We start from the raw sequence: 20037 nt of genomic DNA on the forward strand, positions 1-20037 counted from the left end.
CATGAAAACAGTAAAAAGCAACATCATAAGTCATTCCCAAAGGCGTGTAAACCCTCCTTTGCCTTTGGAATCTTTGAGGAGGAGCATTAAGGGCCAGCACATCATTGATATTAATATTGTTGGTAGCATTATTGGGCTTGGAAGACGAAGAAGAAGGAGTGTCGTTCTTCTTGTTTTTCCAACTGTTGTTGTTATTATTGCTGCTACCAACAGTCTTCATCAATCATCTTCGATATTGATTCCAATATCGTATACAGCTTCAAAGGTACTCAGAGATAGAAACTTCAAGTGTTGCTTGTACTTATGAGTCAAATTGGAAATGAACAAGCGAACCATCTCTTTTTCCTTGGGGGGATCCACCAAGAGCGCAACTGTTTCTCTCCACCTGCTTAAGTAAGTGGTGAAGCCTTCATTATCTTTCTGTTTGAGAATGGAGAGTCACGTTCAAAAGTCTTGGCCTGAATGTTACACTTGTAACGATTCGTGAAGCTTTCAGTAACATCCTCCCAGCTTTTAGTAACATGCTCTAAGGAAAGAGGGAACACCGTAGGGAAGAGTGTCACATCTACTCCCTTTATAGCCATGGTTGCAGAAAAAGCCTTCAAATGGAAAAGCGAATTATTAGTAGGCTTGAACTTGGGAATTTCAGCAGTGGAAAACTTCTCAAGAAGCTTGTCCCTTATGGACGAAGTGGCGACAGGTTGCTCCACATAAGTGAATTCTTCAGAAATCTTACTCATCTGTTCCTTAATCTTGTCCATTGTAGTGGCAGTGACATTGTTCTGATTGTCTTGCTCTACCGTATTGACTCTAGTGGTGAGTGTCTACATCATGTCAACCAATTTTTCAATTGTCTTGTTGAGGTTCTCGATGTCTTCCTTAGTGGCCATTGGTTGAAAGTAGACTGGAGATGGATCTTGTGGAGATGATTGAGGTGGTTTCCTTGTACGCCTCTTTGGTATAAGAGGTTGTTGAGGTATTGACTTGAACCGTAACAATCTACCCCTACTTCCTGACCAAATGCTATGACACCGAAACAAACACACCTTTAATGACCAAACTTAACCTTAACCCATCCGGAAAAATTTTAAAAAAAAATTTTGAATTTTAAAAAACTATAATTTTGAAATTCTGTTTAACTTTTTTTTTTTTAAAAAAAAAAAACGTATGGGAGGATACTATCAGACTTACTCCGAAAAAAAACGACGCAAAAGACTATTCTAAAATACAGTCATGAAATGGTGCACGACTAACGGAATAAAGTGTGTGAACACGACATGGGAGTGAGATTATGGACGCGTGTTATCACTGTAGGCACAAAAATCCAAAAAAAACTGACGGGACAGTTTCCGTGGGCACCGTGTCACGATACTGACTGTCGTGACATGGTACTGACCGTCGTGACACGGTGCAGTCTACCGTTAGACGGTAGAAAACGCCGTGTCACAGCACTGTTCACCGTGGCGCGGCAGGACATGCTGTGACATGGTGCTCATTTCCAGGTCTTTTTTGTGAGTTTTACAATATTTTAGTCAATTTTAGGTCCGTACTAATTACTATGTGGAAATAAAAACCCTCTGTCATGGGTTAAACAAAAAATAGAAAACACATGAAGGTTAGCACCAAACAAACCATGTAGCATTTAGTCGCAAGAAATTATTTGATTGCTTGAAAAATGTCGTGCATGCTCAATTTGAATTTGTGCTCTGTTTTAGTACTACGTACTCTGTTTTTTTTTTTTTTGCCAACATAGTATCATACGGCTTGGCGAACCTTAGATACCATAGAACCTTAATTTATGATAATTCTGCACAATGTAGCATGGCTAGACAGCAAGGCTCTAGTTCACGGTCCCGAGACGTTCGAGAGGAGCACGAGCCCTTAGAGGACGAAGTTGAACCGTCCACTTCGCTTAGCCGACTCCCTGAGTGGGATGAGAAGACCTTGTACTTTTCCCCCGTCCACCATATTTCTGAGAGGGTGATATAGGGCATCACAGTTGCGAGGACACGCTGTCATGGTTTCGGTTGTGACGGCTTGGGCGATCTGTACAAGATGTACATTGCCAATGACGATTAGAAAAGACTTTTATGGGAGTCTTGCGGGCTTACTACACTGTTCGAGACCTCCGAGGCCATGGTTGCCTCTAGTGGGGGTCATCATGTAGTCCGTGCTCTGGTGGAGTTCTTTTGGGACACCACCAACACTTTCCACTTCCCCTAGGGCGAGATGATGGCCACTCCTACCGACTTCAGTCTTATTACAAGAATGGAATTCAGCTCCGTGGCATTGCCATTTGATAGCTGGATCGACGTCTTTTCTCTTGAGGTTGAGGAGCTGTTGGGTCCGATTGTTATTAAGGCTCGAGCTGAGGTAGAGTCGACTCAGTTCAGTGCTAGGGGGATTATTCGCCACTCGACTATAGCATCGGCTTTTGACGATGGCGCGACTACCTGAGAGCAGCGGGTGCTCATCTTTGCACTTATCTTGCTGTCAGGGACATTCTCCCCTGACAAGGGTAGTAGGGCGCTGCTTTACTACCTTCCTGCCGTGCGTGAGCTACACCGGATCGGGACTTACAACTGGACCAGCTTGGCCTATGCTGATTTCATCCGATCGTTGCGGGACTCGCAGGAAATGTTGCTCTATCCGGGTTTTGGAGGGTCGTAGAGGTAAAATTTACTCCCTATAAAGTTTAGCTCTAGATTTTAGTTAGCATTTGCTGATAACTTTAGCTTCTTGTAGATCTAGTTCTACGAGTACTTCCCCTCAGCTGCACCAGCGAGACCGTCGCCGCGCAGGCTTCCAGTTAGCGCTTCTTGGGGCAGACGGCGTGTGGGGATGTACACTGCCTATGTCGAGATTGGATCATCTCGATATGATTCTTTTCTCATTTGACATTTTGTGATGCCTTAGATAGATTCTTGCCTGATTGACGCTCTTTGCAGGAGCCTGAGGTGATGTACCAACCGTGGGTTAACTTGGCAGTCCCTGGGTTAGCCGTGCAGTATTCTACTGAGTGTTGCTATTTCTTGGGGACTTGTGGAGCGGCTGCGTATCTTGGAGAGAGGGTTGCTATTCAGCATTCTTCAGATACCTTTGTCGTTCCTGCTCCTCCAGCACGTCACATGTTTAACGCCACGAGGTTGGTGAGCATGTCAGAGGGAGCCGGTACCCCTTGGCGATCTTACACGATCCTTGGGCGATGCTTTGGGGAGGAGCCACTGCCGTTGTTAGCTCCAGTTCCTGTACCTGATGAGGATGTGGCAGTATAATTTTCAGCTTTTACCTTTCGTTAAGTAGCCCCCAAGTGATGCTTTACTGATTTTGTTTTGCTTTGTCAGGATGATCCTGCTGAGTTCGTGCTACCCCGTATGTCAATCCATTATCAGAGGACATATGAGCCAATTGAGGAGATGATTCCCCCAGCTCCTGAGGGCGAGCGCTTTATGGAGCGGTCGGTTTCTCGTCACCAGACTCGGGTAAGCTTGTTTATTTACAACTTTTTGTCCATATATGTTATGCATGTTTATTTACTTATTTCTTTGACAGTTCTCACGCGAGGTGGTTTCGGAGATGGCACGATGCATAAATGCCTTCCGCAGCCAGCTCATTCGGATGAGGAACGTGGTTACCTGCCGTCGAGACGACGCCGTTCAGGAGGTAGTCTTCCCTTCTTATGTTTTTGTATTACCGCTTCTATTTTGCCTGTTTTTTATCTTAATTTCTTTTGCAGGGTCAGCCCATTCCTTTTCGTACCCGCACAAGACCTGAGGTGCGAAAGGATCCGGCGAGGTCGAGCTCGAGACGTTGCCGCACTAGTTTGGGAGGTCGGGGCGGTCGTTCTGAGGCTGCTCGTACCGAGAAGGTAGAGGGTTCAGGCTCTTCCTCTGATGGTGCACATGCCGCGCCGGTAGGCCAGGGATAGGCTACCTTGGCTCTTAGAGGTGGTGGGATGTACGGGACCGACTCGACATCGCAGCAGCCTTCGTAGCCTCAGCCTCAGGTTGATCTTGGGTGGACGGGTCCTGTTTTAAGCTTTCCTCCTCCCGAGGAGACTGGAGCTGGAGCTGGTGGAGAAGTTACTCCTCGTACGGTGCAGTTTTACGAGATGATGGGTGTACGTCCCTCGACGCCGTAGCTTATTCCTGTGCTTTTTATTATTTTATTTTGACTTTGTATAGAACTTTGCCTTTTGATTAGACTATTATTAGACATGTTTGTATATACATACCATTATGAGTTTATTCTTTATTTATAATGTTTTTTCATTTTTTTTTATTATTATTATTATGTGCATGTTTGTGTGTGCAAGGAAATGTGAAAAAAAATTTTGAGCAAAAATTCCGTCATTTTTATTATTGATGGAGGGTATCCGACTTTCTCCCCCAAAAGAAAAAAATGAAAAATAAAAGTCAAATAAAATATTAGATTCATAAAAAATTCGAAAGTTAGTCTAAATAAAATCTGAAAAATAATATAATTAATATAATAGCTATATTAATTAAGAGGGAGGAATAAATGAATATTTAGAAAAAGATAAGGAACCGTAAAGTCATTAGCAGACTCGAATCAGGTCAAAAACGCAGTTTTTAGAAAGCGCGTACGCTGAGACATATTAGCAGCAGCTGGCGCCACGCATTTGGTGAGCGCCAGGCGCTACACTTAGCGTTTGGCGCCAGTCTCTTGCGTCAGGCGCCAATAGTTGGCGTCTGGCGCTAATGAGCACTAACTCCGAATCCTTCCTGGATTAAAACTGCTCCGATTTTGTGCCTAAATAGCCCCCTGCCCAGCCGATTTTCTTCATAATTTCAGCAGATAAAATATTTCTTAGCTTTTTAGAAAAAATAACATCATGTCTCTAGTATCCAAAAGTTTTACCAACTACATCCATGAATGGTGTCGGTCTCTAATTCCAAAGAGAAAAAAGAATTAGATGTGTCTCACTTGGGGGGTATTTATGGTATAAAGGGGTAGATCATGATTCATATTTTATTCATACCACTTTAGAATATTGGGATGTAGATACTCATTGCTTTAGAATAGGGTATGATGAAATTTTCCCTTTGCCGGAAGAATTTGGTGCTAATTTAGGCTTCCTTGCACTAGGTCTTGTAGTAATCCCTAGAATAAATGAATATTATTATAAGGATTTTGAACGCTTCTTCAATTTAAAAGACAGAGAACTATCAATAATAGTAGATGGTAGCATAGTTAATTTGAAAGAATTTGCTCGCCATTATTTTGATAGGCCTTATTCTGAATCTTTCCATGTTTATAGAAGAAGGGATTTCCTGTTTTGCATGCTTAATCAATTTTTTCTTACTAGTGGTAAAAATAATGAGGGTCAATCAATTATATCCACTGTTTTAGAACAAATTGAATCAAGGAGAGATCCATTGCCTTTAATAGTTGGAGAGACTATGCTTAGTCTTGATGAATTAAAGAAAAAACCAAAAGCACATTTTCGGGGCTCTCCAATTTTATTACAGGTAGAAACATAATATTTTTAATTACAGAAATCAAAAATATATTTTTGTATAGTAATAATAATTTATTTGCATTGCAATTTTTACAGATGTGGCTAATGGAAAGATTGGTATTAATTAGCCCTCCAGACAACATTTAGAAGTATACTCCAAATTGCTTCGTGAGAAGGAAGAAACGCTTCTCTAAGATGGGGCGCCATGAATGAAGAAGGTCTTCGAGTCTTGTAATTTTACTATCAAGTGGGTCATCCCTTGGTGGAAAATAGAAAAGATTGTTGGTGTCAACAAGCAACCTTTCCGCCGTCTTCCAAGCTTGTCCCGTATGACTTTTTATTATCCTTGCATGGTAAAAAGACAATACGAATTACTTCAGACTATTCCTTCCGATGATCTTCGTCGTCCCTACGAGTTCCCTGTCTCATAGGAAGTAGACAAATTTGACTCTTAGTGGAGCGTTAGACCTTTATGGGAGGTAATTACCCAAAAGGTTCCCCCTTCTTTGCCCAATGATGTAAAAAAATGGCTTCTGAAGAAACCCTCAAAGGACGTGAAGAAAAATCGGAGTAAAACTGATGTGAAGAGCCGTCTAGGTGACAAGGTGGTTCTTATTAAGGAACGCTTGGGTGAAAGGATCGAGTTCAAAACACCTATAATGCCTAAGAAGAAGAGTACTGCAAAAGATATAGGAAAAAGGAAAGCTGACACCACAGAAAAGAAAGCTTGGGTAGAAAAGAAGCATGGAGTCCTAGCTAAGGGGAAAACTATTTACTCCAAGATTGATTGTAGGTCCTCTAAAGGATGCCGACTAGCTAAGGTTATGAATGAGGAAGAAGAAGCAGACAAGAATTGGAAAAGGGCTAAGAAAGAGAAAGAAGATTAAGAGCATTGCTTAATTTCCAATTATTAGACTTAGGTTTTAAATTTAAAGTTAATTTATTTAAGCCTTATTCAATAATTTAATTTATTTTATTTATGAAATTCCAGATTTTTAATTAAATTATTTAATTTAAATTTATTTTATTAAAGCAATGAAAACCGAAGAATTAATTTTCCAGAAGTTTTTTCGAGTACGGAAGTCGAAAATTTTCCGAATAACACCGAAATGTTCCCCGACTTTTAACTATAAACTAGCGCCACAATTCTGCGACTGGCGCCAGGCGACAGATGCTGTCGTTTGGCGCTAATATTTGTCGGCTGGCGCCAGAGTCTTTTGTGTGACGCCGATGTTTCGTCGATCTTCTGTTGAATTTTTTTTAGTCAGGGATGCGAGATTTTGAAAAAATAAAGTGGCCGCACCCGTAAAGGGTAGCCTACGTATCCTTTCTTAATGAATCAGGCAAAACGTAGCTCTCTTGAGTATCCTACTTAAGTATTTATGGGTAGTATTTCTTAAGTTGGTCAAGATTGGTCATGTTCGAGAACTCATTGCCATCCAAATCAGTTTATTTTCCTACACCTCCTAACAGGATTGGTTTGACAATGTAGGGACAATTAGGTCTGAATTTTCCCCTTGGATCTAAAACATTTTTCCTTAATGCTTTTAACACCAAGTTTCCTACTTTGATGTTTCGTGTCTTGACCTTCTTATTAAAATGCCTAGCCATACGAGTTTGGTAACATTGAGTATGATGTAGAGCTTCTAGTCGGTTTTCTACGAGTAGAATTAGCTCTTCATATCTTTCCCTAGTCCATTCAATTTCATCGAGTTTTTTCTCTAACGCGATGCGTAGAGATGGAATTTCTAGTACGACTAATTGTACGGCATCCATTCCATAAACCAAGGAAAATGGCGTGTTTCCTGTTGATGTGCGAATTGACGTGCGATAACCAACAATGTGAAGTGAAGTTTGTCAGGCCAATCCTTATAATTTTCCGTCATTTTCTCGATGATAGTCTTTAGATTTTTATTAGGTGCCTCGAATGCTCCATTTGCTTGAGGCCTATAAGGGGAAGAATGATGATGTTGGATGCCATATTTTTGAAGCAATTCTTCACATTCGGCATGAAAGTGAGTTCCATAGTCACTTATCATTTCATGTGGGACTCCGTATCGACAAATAATATTTCTCTCCATAAGGATTCCTACATGTTTTGCAGTGAGTTTAGCATATGATTGTGCTTCGACCCACTTTGTGAAGTAATAAATTGCCACTAGGATATATTCGTGGCCTCCTGCTCCTGGGGTAGTGATTTTGCCGATTATGTCAATTCCCCATGTAGAGAACGACCATGGCGACGTGTAGGTGTAGAGCAAGGATGGAGTAACATGTTGTAAATTGGCATAGATTTGGCACTTAGGGCATCTTTTTACGTATTGATGGCAATCCCTATTCATTGTAGTCCAATAATATCCTTCTCGCATTATTTTTTGGACTAACATTTTGCCATTTATGTGAGTTCCACAGATTCCTTCGTGGACTATCCTCATTGCTCATTGGGCATCCTTTTTTCCTAAACATAAGAGAGCTCGACCCACAGGTACTCTTTTATGTAGCTCGTTGTCTACGAGTACGTATTGGGAAGCCAAGAGTCTTAATGCTCGTTTTGCTCTTTTGTCATCATGGGGAGGGTATTCTCCCTTGGTGACATAATTGAGTATATCCGTATACCATGGTTCTTCTTATTCTTCTTCTTCTTCTTCTTCTTCTTTGTCTTGGACTACTTCATCATCTTCAATAGGTTGAATATATGCTGGTTTGTGCCTTTTTTTATAGTTAGAGGCATTTACTTGATTTCCGTAGGAATCCTAACCATCGAGGCTAGTCTTGCCAAGGCTTAGACAAATTGATTTTCATCCCTAGGTAGATATGTGTATTCTATCTTCTCTAGCTGATTAGTAAGACTTTCCAGATAGGTTTGGTAAGGGGCTAGACTTTTGCTCCTTACTTTCCACCTTTTGGATATTTGATTGATGATTAATGAAGAGTCTCCAAATATCCGTAACTTTTTTACTCCCAATGCCAAAGCTGTTTCAAGGCCTACCACGCATGCTTCTTTTTCAGCAGCGTTGTTGGTAACGTCGAAATCAAGATTTATGGAGATTGGAACATTCTCTTCTTTAGGTGATACTAGTAATACTCCAACGCCACATCCCTTTTGGTTTGAGGCTCCGTCGAAGTATAAGGTCCAAGTATCATCTTCAGTGACCATTAAGTCTTCATCTGGAAATTCATTGTCTTGTATTGGCGTCGAGTCTTCTATTCGAAAGTCCGCTAGAAAGTATGACACCACATATCCTTTGATAGCTTTTTGCGGCATAAACCTTACATCTAACTGGGCTAAATTGACTATCCGTCTCGATATGCGTCCGTTGAGTGTAGATTTCTCGAATAGATACTTGAGTGGATCTAATCGGAAGACTACAAAGGTGGTATGCACTAGCATGTAATGTCTTAACATGGTTGTGGCCCACACCAAGGCGAGGCACTATTTCTCAAGTGGTGTATAACGTGCTTCATATTTGAGCATTTTCTTGCTTAGATAGTAGATTGCATTTTCTTTGCCTTCTACTTCTTGTGCTAGCATAGCTCCCATTGTCTCTTTGGTAACTGTTAAGTACAACCTAAGAGGTATTCCCAGAAGTGATGGTGCTAATACGGGAGGATTTGCGAGATAGGCTTTGATCTTTTCAAAGGCTTTTTGACACTCGTCATCCCATATTACTGGTACATTCTTCCTGAGCTTTTTAAAGATTGGTTCACATATCGTTGTCAATTTTGATATGAACCTACTTATGTATTGCAACCGGCCAATAAATCCTCGAATTTGCTTCTCAGTTTTGGGCGGTGGCATTGACATGATTGCTTTGATCTTGGTTGGGTCTATCTCTATTCCTCTAGAGCTTATGACATAAGCTAAAAGCTTGCCTGAGGTGACTCCAAAAGCATACTTAGATGGGTTCAACCTCATGTTGTATTTTCTTAGCCTTTCGAAAAATTTTCATAAGGCTACTTGTTGGCCTAGGCGGTCTTTTAATTTTACAATCATGTCGTCCACATACACTTCAACTTCTTTATGCATCATGTTATTGAGTAAGGCAGTCGCTGCACGTTGGTAAGTGGCACCCTCGTTTTTTCAACCCGAATGGAATTACCGTGTAGCAGTAAGTGCCCCATGGTGTTATGAAGGTTGTTTTCTCCATGTCTTCTTCTGCCATGAAAATCTGATTATAACCTGCATATCCGTCCATGAACGAGAGAAGTGCGTGATTTTCTCTATTATCCACCAGAATATCGATGTATGGTAAAGGGAAGTCGTCCTTTGGACTTGCCTTATTTAGATCTCGATAGTCGACACACATTCTTACCCTTCCATATTTTTTTGGAACTGAGACGACGTTGGCGACCCATTCGGGGTATTTTGATACCTTGATGAAACCTGCAGTTATTTGTTTTTTAACTTCTTCTTTTATTTTAAGAGCTACGTTGGGTTTCATTCGACGTAACTTTTGTTTTATAGGTTTCATTCCCGGAATTAGTGGTATAGTGTGTTGAGCTATTTCTCTATTAGTGCATGGCATATCTTCGTATGATCAAGTAAATACATCGATGAATTCTTTAAGTAAGTTAATTAAATCGGTTCTTTCTTGTTCATCAAGTGTTAGTCCGATTTTAACTTCTCTTTTATTGGTTAAATCATATGAGATATCAACCGTCTCAGCTTCTTCAATTATCGGTGTTTTCTTTTCAAGTGTTTCCATTGCTTTAATAAGTTCTTTGTCTTTTTCATTGTTAGTTAAGAAATGCTCGTCATCTTGGGTTAAAGAAGAACACAAGAAGTAAGGAGAAGAAATTATATTATTATACTCTGAGATTAGTACATCAAAGAGTGATATGTCCTCAGGGACTTGTTCACTAACTATTCTAGGAGAAGAGATAGAAAGGGAAGGTGATACTACTAAAGACCTAGATGACTCTATAGGGTGAGAATCTAACTCTGACTCAGATGACTCTTCGAACATCGGTCCTTGCCCTGTCGTGATGGATATCTTTCTTCCACTTGGAGTAGTCACCTTGACGGTCTTGCGCCACCCTTGTAGTGATCCTTCCGCTGGAGTTATCTTCTTTGTATATTGGATCATCCTTTTCTCGCCCAAATAATAATCCCATGACGATAAATTCAAAGCATGGGGGTGCTTTCTCCTTAGGGTCAGGAGTTGGGATTTCATATGTGAAATAGCAATCCAAGAAAATTTCAAATCCCGGTTGCCTTATGCCGTTTACGATAAATGGTTTGGGAAATTCGTAGCATGGATAGTCCTCTCCTTCTTTTATGAATTGACCATTGAGTGTTAGAGGGTACTAATCCATTGGGATTCCTTTCTTTTGAATGCGAGCATCCCTACGTGCCTTGACTTTTCCTGGGCTCGGGTAAGATCTTTCCGAGTCGGTTCGAAACCAAGTCCGAAAGTATCTAATTTAGGGAGGCTAGGTGACTCCAGCAGTTTTGATATTCCCTTTTTCTTTCCTAGAGACATCCTAACAAATCTATTATTGGCGATCGCTTGAATTATAATCACAATTAACCCTAAACAAGATTATTAATTATCTTATTAAGCATGATTACAAGTACAAATACCCTTTAAACATGCATAAAAGGCGTGATCAAGCAATAAAAATAAATATCAAGAAACATAATAATCATAATAATGAAATTATAATCATAACAATCATAATTAAAAATAATCATCATCACAATAATTATAACAATTATAATCATAAATCATAAAGAATAATCATAATAATAATCATCATAATAACAATCATAATTAACAATCATATTTAATAATAATAATAATCATGTTAAAGCATAGCAAGATCCTAGGCATGATACTAACAAGATTAATAACAAACCCTAGCATGTCACTAAGCAATAAAAATCAAAGCTTTAACCCTAACATTATACTAACAATCATAAATACTAGGAAGAACATAGGAAGCATCATACTTTTCATATTTGATATTAAATTTACCCTAGACATGATACTAGGAATCAAAATAACAATCTAAACATGATTTCTTCATAATAATATCAATAAAAACCATTAAAGAACTTACTTTGATGCCTCGTACCTCATTCTAATAACAAAAAACACACGTTAGTAACTTCAAGGAAAATAATAAACAACACAATTAAATTAAATAATTGAAAGAGAGATTTGAGACCAAACCCTCAGAAATTAAACCTTTCACGTCTAGGGCGAAGGCAACTTCGAATATGGCTAGGTGTTTCTAGATCTAATGAATGCGGAATTTTGTATGTAAAAAGCTAGTTTAGAAAAAGAGAGAGAGAGAGATGGTGAATGATTAGAGAATGAGAGAGAATTGATGATTGTGAATGAAAACTGGTTGTAGGTGAATACTGGTGAATCTAAACGGAGTTTTTACAACGTTATTTATAAAAAAAATCAGCCAAAAAGATAAAATTTTCAAAACAGAGTCTGTCGCACGTGAAACAAGGTTGGCGCCAATGCCGGCTATTGGCGCTAGGCGCCAATGCTGGCGTTTCGTGCTGATTTAGATAATCACGCGTTTTCTTTAAATCAGATAAAAATTTCCGTACAGGAGGATAAAATCGTATTTCCCTCAAAAATGTTCTTTGATTTTAATCAAAATTCTGAAAAGTCAACAAAAGTCAATTTATCAATGCTAAATGAATTAGGAATGAAAAAAACCTTCTAGAAGAATGTAGAAGACTAAAACCATTCCTAATTGCATTAGGAATGATAAATCTATATTAGGCCCTCCCCTAGATCATTGGGCCGCATATAAGGCTCAAAACGGGGCTAGTTTAGTAAATTGGCCATAACTTCCTCAATATTCATCGGAATTGGGCTTATAATATATCGTTGGAAAGCTCTTGACAAGCCCCATCTAACTACACTTTTATTGGACCCATACCATGGACCAAATAAACTGGATTGGATATTTTCTTAAAAATAAGTTTTCAAAAACAGAGAAAAGAGAAAAGAAATTAAAACTATCCGCAACACTAAACTTTCCACACTTTCACGTCATTCGATTATAATTCGACGCGAAAGGTACTCATCATCGGGTTTGGTTTTGGGGAGACACAAATGGGTGTCTACAGAATCTCCTACTTTGACTGAGTTTGGAGAAACGCATGTTTCGAAAACAAAAGTCAAAGTATCTATAGGGACGGAGAATGATTCAGAACGTTCGGCGATCCTAAAACACTCGTGTAATGCCGATACCTGCAAACTAGCATTAGTTAAACAGATAAAAGAGTTAAGAAACGCGTATCTTGTACCGTCGAGCACACGTCTCTGAAAGTAACAGATTTGCTGCTGCTTTGCTGTTGTTTTGATGACCTCTTGCAAGCTAGAGAATGTCATCCCGCTTGAAAACTGCTACGCTTGTAACTGCTTTCAACATAGAAGATTGCCTTGCTTGAAACGATCCTCTCCCGCATTGATAATATTCCACGTCCAAGGGAACATTATCGAAGATTGCTTCGCTTGAAACAATCTCCTTCTGCATTATGACCATCTTCCACGTCCAAGGGAATACCATCGAAGATTGTTTCACTAAAACAATCCTCATCCGCATTGATAATATTCCACGTCCAAGGGAATACCATCGAAGATTATTTTGCTTGAAACAATCTTCTTCCGCTTTATGACCATCCTCCACGTCTAAGGGAACATGGTCGAAGACAACTTCGCTTGAAATTACGTTCAGTTTATTGTGACAACTCTCCACAATCTAGGAAATGTCGTCGAAGATATCCTCGCTTGAAGCTATCCTCATTTGTTGCGATAATCTTCCAAAGGAAATTACTGAAGATCTCTGCTTGTCGATCTTTAAAAGCTCGCTTGAACTTTGCTCCCGCTATGCCTGTACGTCGGCGCTTTTATTGCTTCTGAACCTGTACGTCGGTACTTTTTGCGAATGAACCACTATGTCGGTGCCTTTTGTTAATGAGCCAATGCTTAAGCGCTTTAAGCTAAGTGAGACGATCTTTCATCAGGTCGATCACCTTGTGCAATCAAGCCGATTACTAAAAATCGTGTCAAATCGCTTAGAGGGGCTAACGGGCGTACCAAGGAACCCAAAATATATTGCAAAAAGGGTAGAACAACCTCACTGAGTGGCTGAGCATCCTGGCGCCACTGAAAAAGAATCAGCGCCACACAAATGGCCTTAGCGCCAAGCCTGATTTTTGACGCTAAAGCCTAGTGCTTGGCGCAATCACAGGGTTTTCCTTAAATACCCCTTTCTTCTTCATTTTGCTATTTGCTCGTCGCGTAAGTTGCTCGAAAAACCGAAAAACTTCATTTGCTTCGTTCTTGCTCGTTTCTCAACCGAATTCACTCAAATTTGTTGCAAATTAAATCTCTTTTCATCCATTTTACCGATATATGTAAGTTTTCTTCAAACTCACACCGCTTTTTATGAATTTTGAACATGTTTATTCACGAATTTCTTAAAAATTTGAAATTTATAATGCTTAATTCTCTTTATTTATCAAATTTTATGCCATGAATTTTCTTGATTATGTTTATATATTGCCTTGGGAGTAATTTGAGACTTGTTTGACTCAATGTGGTGAAGAAATGAGCAAATTTCCATCGTTGGATCTCTTGAGGTCGGGAATGCAATGTGACTTGTTCTTGATGTTTTTGCTAGAAATTCTTGTCTTATTTGTCACAATAATTACTATATTATTGCAAGAAATTGTTTAATTGCTTGAAAAATGCCGTATATGCTCAATTTGAATTAGTGATCTATTTTAGTACTACGTACTCAATTTTTTGCGAACATAGTATCATGCGGCTAGGCGAACCTTAGATACTATAGAACCTTAATTTATGATAATTCTGCGCAATGTAGCATGGCTAGACAGCGAGGCTCTGGTTCACGGTCCCGAGACAGTCGACGGGAGCATGAGCCCGTGGAGGACGACGCCACACCATCCACTTCGCTTGGTCGACTCCCCGAGTGGGATGAGCGGACCTTATTCTTTGCCCCCATCCACCACATTCCTAAGAGGGTAAGACGGGGCATCACTGTCGGGAGGACGCGCTGTCACGGTTCTGGCTGTGATGGCTTGGGCGATTTGTACAAGATGTACATCGCCAAGGACCTTGAGACGAGACTCTTATGGGAGTCTTGTGGTCTCGCTGCGTTGTTTGAGACCTCTGAGGCGATGGTTGCCTCCAGCGGGGGTCATCACGTAGTGCGCGCTTTGGTGAAGTTCTTCTAGGACACCACCAACACTTTCCACTTTCCCTAGAGTGAGATGATGGTCACTCCTACGAACTTCAGTCTCATCACAGGACTGGAATTCAGTTCTGTGCCACTGCCGTTCGATAGTGGGATCGACGTCTTTTCTCCCGAGGTCGACGAGCTATTGGGGTCGATTACCATTTGCGCCCGAGCTGAGGTCGAGTCGTCTCAGTTTAGTGCTTGGGGGATTCGCCGTTCGACTCTGGCAGCGGCTTTAGATGATGATGCGACCACCCGAGAGCAGCGGGTGCGCATCCTTGCGCTTATCTTGTTGTCAGGGACGTTCTCCTCTGACAAGGGTAGTAGGGCGCTGCTTTACTACCTTCCTGCTGTCCGCGATCTACACCAGATTGGGACTTATGACTGGGCCAGCTTGGCCTATGCTGACTTCATTCGTGCGATGAGGGACTCGTGTCGACACCGGTCCTTTTGGACGAATGTTTCTTTGTCCGCCTTTTGGAGGGTCGTAGAGGTAAACATTATTCCCTATAAAGTTTAACTCTACATTTTAGCTAGCACTTTCTTATAATTTTAACTCCTTGTAGATTTTTTTCTACGAGTACTTCCCTTCTGCTGCGCCGGCGAGACCGTCGCCGCGCGGGTTTCCTGTGAGTGCTTCTTGGGGCAGCCGCCGTGTGGGGATTTCCACTACATATGTCCGAGACTGGATCATCGCGGTACAATTCTTTCTTATTTTCCATTTTTTTGATGCTTTAGATAGACTCTCGCCTGATTGATGCTCTTTGCAGGAGCCTGAGGTGGTGTACCGACCGTGGGTCGGCTTGAAAGTCCCTGGGTTAGCCGCACAGTACTCTGCTGAGCGTCACTATTTCCTTGGGACTTATGGAGCGATCGCATAACTGGGAGAGAGGGTTGCTATACAGCATTCCTCCTATGTTTTCGTCGTTCCTGCTCCTCCACCACCTCACATGTTTGACGTCGCGAGGTTGTTGAGCATATCGGAGGGAGCTGATACCCCTTGGCGATCTTGCACGATCCCTGGGCGGTGTTATGCGGTGGAGCCACTGCCGTTGTTAGCTCCAGTTCCTGTACCGGCATAGGATGTGGCGGTACGATTTTTCAGCTTTCATCTTTCATTAAGTAGCCCCCAAGTGATGCTTTACTGACTTTGTTTTGCTTTATCAGGACGATGCTGTTGAGTTCGTGCCACCCCGTATGTCCATCCACTATCAGGGGACATACGGGCCGATCAAGAAGATGATTCCTCCGGCTCCCGAGGACGAGCGCTTTGTAGAGCGGTCGATTCCTCGCCACAGACTCGGGTAAGCTTATTTCTTTGCAACCTTTGTCCATATATATTATGCATGTTTACTAACTTATTTCTTTTACAGTTTTCGCGCGAGGTGGTTTCGGCGATGGCACGATATATAGATGCCTTTCAGAGCCAGCTCATCCGAATGAGGAATACAGCTACTGGCCGTCGGGACGACGCCGTCCGGGAGGTAGTCTTTCTTTCATATGTTTTGCATTACTGCTTTAATTTTGTCTAGTTTCTGATTTTAATTCTTTTTGCAGGGTCAGCCTATTGCTTCTCACACCCATACGAGACCTGAGATGCGGAGGGATCCGGCGAGGTCTAGCTCGAGGCGTCGCCGCACTACGTCAAGGGGTAGAGGGGTCGCTCTGAGGCTGCCCGTGCCGACGTGGCGGAGGGCTTGGGTTCTTCTTCTGAGGGTGCTCATGCTGCACCGGTAGGCCGGGGAGAGGCTAACTCGGCTTTCAGAGGTAGTGCGATGTACGAGGTTGGCTCGTCATCGCAGCAGCCTCTGCAGCCTCAGCCTCAGGTTGATCTTGGGTGGAGTGGACCCACGTTGAGTTTTCCTCCTGCGGAGACTGGAGCTGGAGCCGGAGCTGGTAGAGAGGTTACTCCTCGTACAGCGCAGTTCTATGAGATGATGGGTGTACGCCCCCCGGCGCCGTAGTTTGTTCCTGTGATTTTTTTATTTTGACTTTGTATAGAACTTTGCCTTAGACTCATTTTTTAGACATATTTTGTATATACATACTTATTATGAGTTTATCATGTTTTATTTATTTTTATTTTTTATTTATATTATTATGTGCATGTTTGTGTGTGCAAGAAAGTGTGACAAGTTATTTTGCGCAAAAATTGCAACATTTTTATTATTGATGGAGGGTATCCGACTTCCCCCCCCCCCCCCCAAAAAGAAAAATGAAAAAAGGAAAAGTCAAATAAAAGTTTGGGTGTATAAAAAAGTTTGGTAATTAACCTAAATAAAATCCAAAAAAGAATAATATAATAATATAATAGCTATATTAACTAAAAGAAGAATAAAAAGATGTTTAGAAAAAGATAAGGGAGCCGTAAAGTCATTAGTAGACTCGAATTAAGGTAAAAACGCGGTTTTAGAAAGCGCACATTACGTGGCAGATTGGTGCCAGCTGGCGCCACGCAATTGGATGTAGCGCCAGGCGCTACATTTGGCGTGTGGCGCCAAGCTTTGGCGTCTGGCGCCAATCGCGGTGTCTAGCGCCAATTAGCGCTATCTCCGTATTCTACCCCGATTAAAACTGCTCCTAAATAGTGCATAAATAGCCCCCTGCCCAGCCGATTCTTTTTATAATTTCAGCAAAAAAAATAATTCTTGGCCTTAGAAAAATAATATCATGTATCTAGTCACCAAAACTTTTACCCAATACACCCATGAATGGTGTCGGTCTCCTAATGCCAGAGAAGGAAAAGAATTAGATTTGTTTCACTTGGGGGGAATTTATGTTATCAAAGGAGTAGATCTTGACTTAGATTTCATTCATACCGCTCTAGAATATTGGAATGTTGATACTCATTGCTTTAGAATAGGGTATGATGAAATTATCCCTTTACCGGAAGAATTTGGTGCTATTTTAGGTTTCCCTGCGATAGACCTCATAGTAATCCCTAGAATAGATGCATATTATTACAAGGATTTTGAATGCTTCTTCAATTTAAAAGAAAGGGATTTATCAAAAATAGTAGATGGCAACATAGTTAATTTGAAAGAATTTGCTCGTCGTTATTTTGATAAACCTCTTTCTGAATCTTTTCATATTTATAGAAGAAGGGCTTTCTTATTTTGCATGCTTAATCAATTTTTTCTTAGTAGTGTTAAAAATAATGAGGGCCAATCAATTATAACCACCGTACTAAAACAAATTGAATCAAGGAGAAATCCAATGCCATTAATAGTTCAAGAGACTATGATTAGTCTTGATTAATTGAAAAGGAACCTAAAAGCACCTTTTCGAGGCTCTCTAATTTTATTACAGGTAGAAAAATAATATTTTTAATTACAGAAATCAAAAAATATATTTTTGTATAGTAATTATAATTTATTTGCATTGTAATTTTTTACAGATGTGGCTAATGGAAAGGCTAAAATTAATTAGCCCTCCGGACAACATTGAGAAGTACACCCCGAATTGCTTCGTGCAGGAGGAAGAAACGTTTCTCTAAAATGGGGCGCCATGAGTGGAGAAGAGTCTTCGAATCTCGCAATTTTTCTATCAAGTGGGTCATCCCATGGTGGAAAATAGAAAGGATGGTTGGTGTTAACAAGCAACATTTCTGCCGTCTTCCAAGTTTGTCTCGTACGACTTATTATTATCCTTGTAGGGTAAAAAGACAATACGGTTTGCTTCAGAATATTCCTTCCGGAGATCTTCGTCCTCCCTACGAGTACCCTGTCTCCCAGGATGTAGACATATTTGATGCTTATTGGAGTACTAGACCTTTATGGGAAGTAATTACCCAAAAGGTTCTTCCTTCCTTGCCCAATGATGTGAAGAAGTGGTTACTGAGGAAACCTTCAAAGGACTTAAAGAAAAATCAGGGTAAAACTGACGTGAAGAGTCGTCTAGGTGACATGGTGATTCATGCTAAGGAACGGTTAGGTGAAAGAGTTGAATTCAAAACACCTGCAATGCCTAGGAAGAAAAGTAATACAAAAGATAAGGGAAAAAGGAAAGCTGACACCACAGATAAAAAGGTTTGGGTAGAAAAGAAGCATGGAGTCCTAGCAGAAGGGGAAACTATCTACTCTAAGATTGAATGTAGGTCCTCTAAAGGATGCCTACTAGCTAAGGTTATGGATGAGGAGGAGGAAGCAGACTAAAATTGGAAAAGGGCTAGGAAAGAAAAGAATGATTAGTAGCATTGCTTAATTTCAAATTATTAGACTTAGGTTACATTTTTTTTTATTTAAAGTTCATTTATTTCAACTTTATTAAAATTCCATCAATAATGTAATTTTATTTTATTAATGAAATTTCAGCTTTTAATTAATTACTTACTTTAAATTTATTTTATTAAAGCAATGAAAACCGAATAAAAATTAATTTTCCAGAAATTCTTCGAGTACGGAAGTCGAAAATTTTCCGAAAAAACCGAAATATGCTCGGAATTTAGCTGTGAATTGGCACTGCTTATCTACATCTGCCGCCAAGCGCTAGTGCCGTCGGCTGGCGCTGATGGTCGTTGGCTGGCGCCAGAGTTTTCTCTGTGACGCCGACACTTCGCCGATCTTCTGTCGAATTTTTAATTAATTCTGGGACGCGAGAATGTTAAAAAATAAAGTGGTCGCACCCGTAAAGGGTTGCCTACGTATCCTTTCTTAAGGAATCAAGCCAAACGTAGCTCTCTTGAGTATCATACTCAAGTAATTATGGGTAGTATTTCTTAAGTTGGTCAAGATTTGTCATGTTCGAGAACTCATTGCCATCCATATCGGTTAGTTTTGCTGCACCTCCTGACAGGATTGTTTTGACAATGTAGGGTCCAGACCAATTAGGTCTAAATTTTCCTTTTGGATCTAAAACATTTTTCCTTAATGCTTTTAACACCAAGTCTACTACTTTGATATTTCTTGTCTTGACCGTCTTATTAAAATTCCTAGCCATACGAGTTTGATAACACTGAGTGTGATGTAGAGCTTCTAGCCGTTTTTCATCGAGTAAAATTAGCTCTTCATATCTTTCCCTAGTCCATTCAACTTCATCGAGTTTTCTCTCTAACGCGATGCGTAGAGATGGAATTTTTAGTTCGACATGTTGTACGACATCCATTCCATATACCAAGGAAAATGGTGTATTTCCTGTTGATGTACGGATTGACGTGCGGTAACCCCACAATGCAAAGTGAAGTTTGTCAGGCAAATCTTTATATTTTTTCGTCATTTTCTCGATGATAGTCTTTAGGTTTTTATTAGCTGCCTCGACTGCTTCATTTGCTTGAGGTCTGTAAGGGGAAGAATGATGATGTTGAATGCTATATTTTTGTAACA

Source organism: Chenopodium quinoa, unplaced genomic scaffold (assembly GCF_001683475.1).
Source record: "Chenopodium quinoa cultivar QQ74 unplaced genomic scaffold, ASM168347v1, whole genome shotgun sequence".
NCBI classification, from domain to species: domain Eukaryota; kingdom Viridiplantae; phylum Streptophyta; class Magnoliopsida; order Caryophyllales; family Amaranthaceae; genus Chenopodium; species Chenopodium quinoa.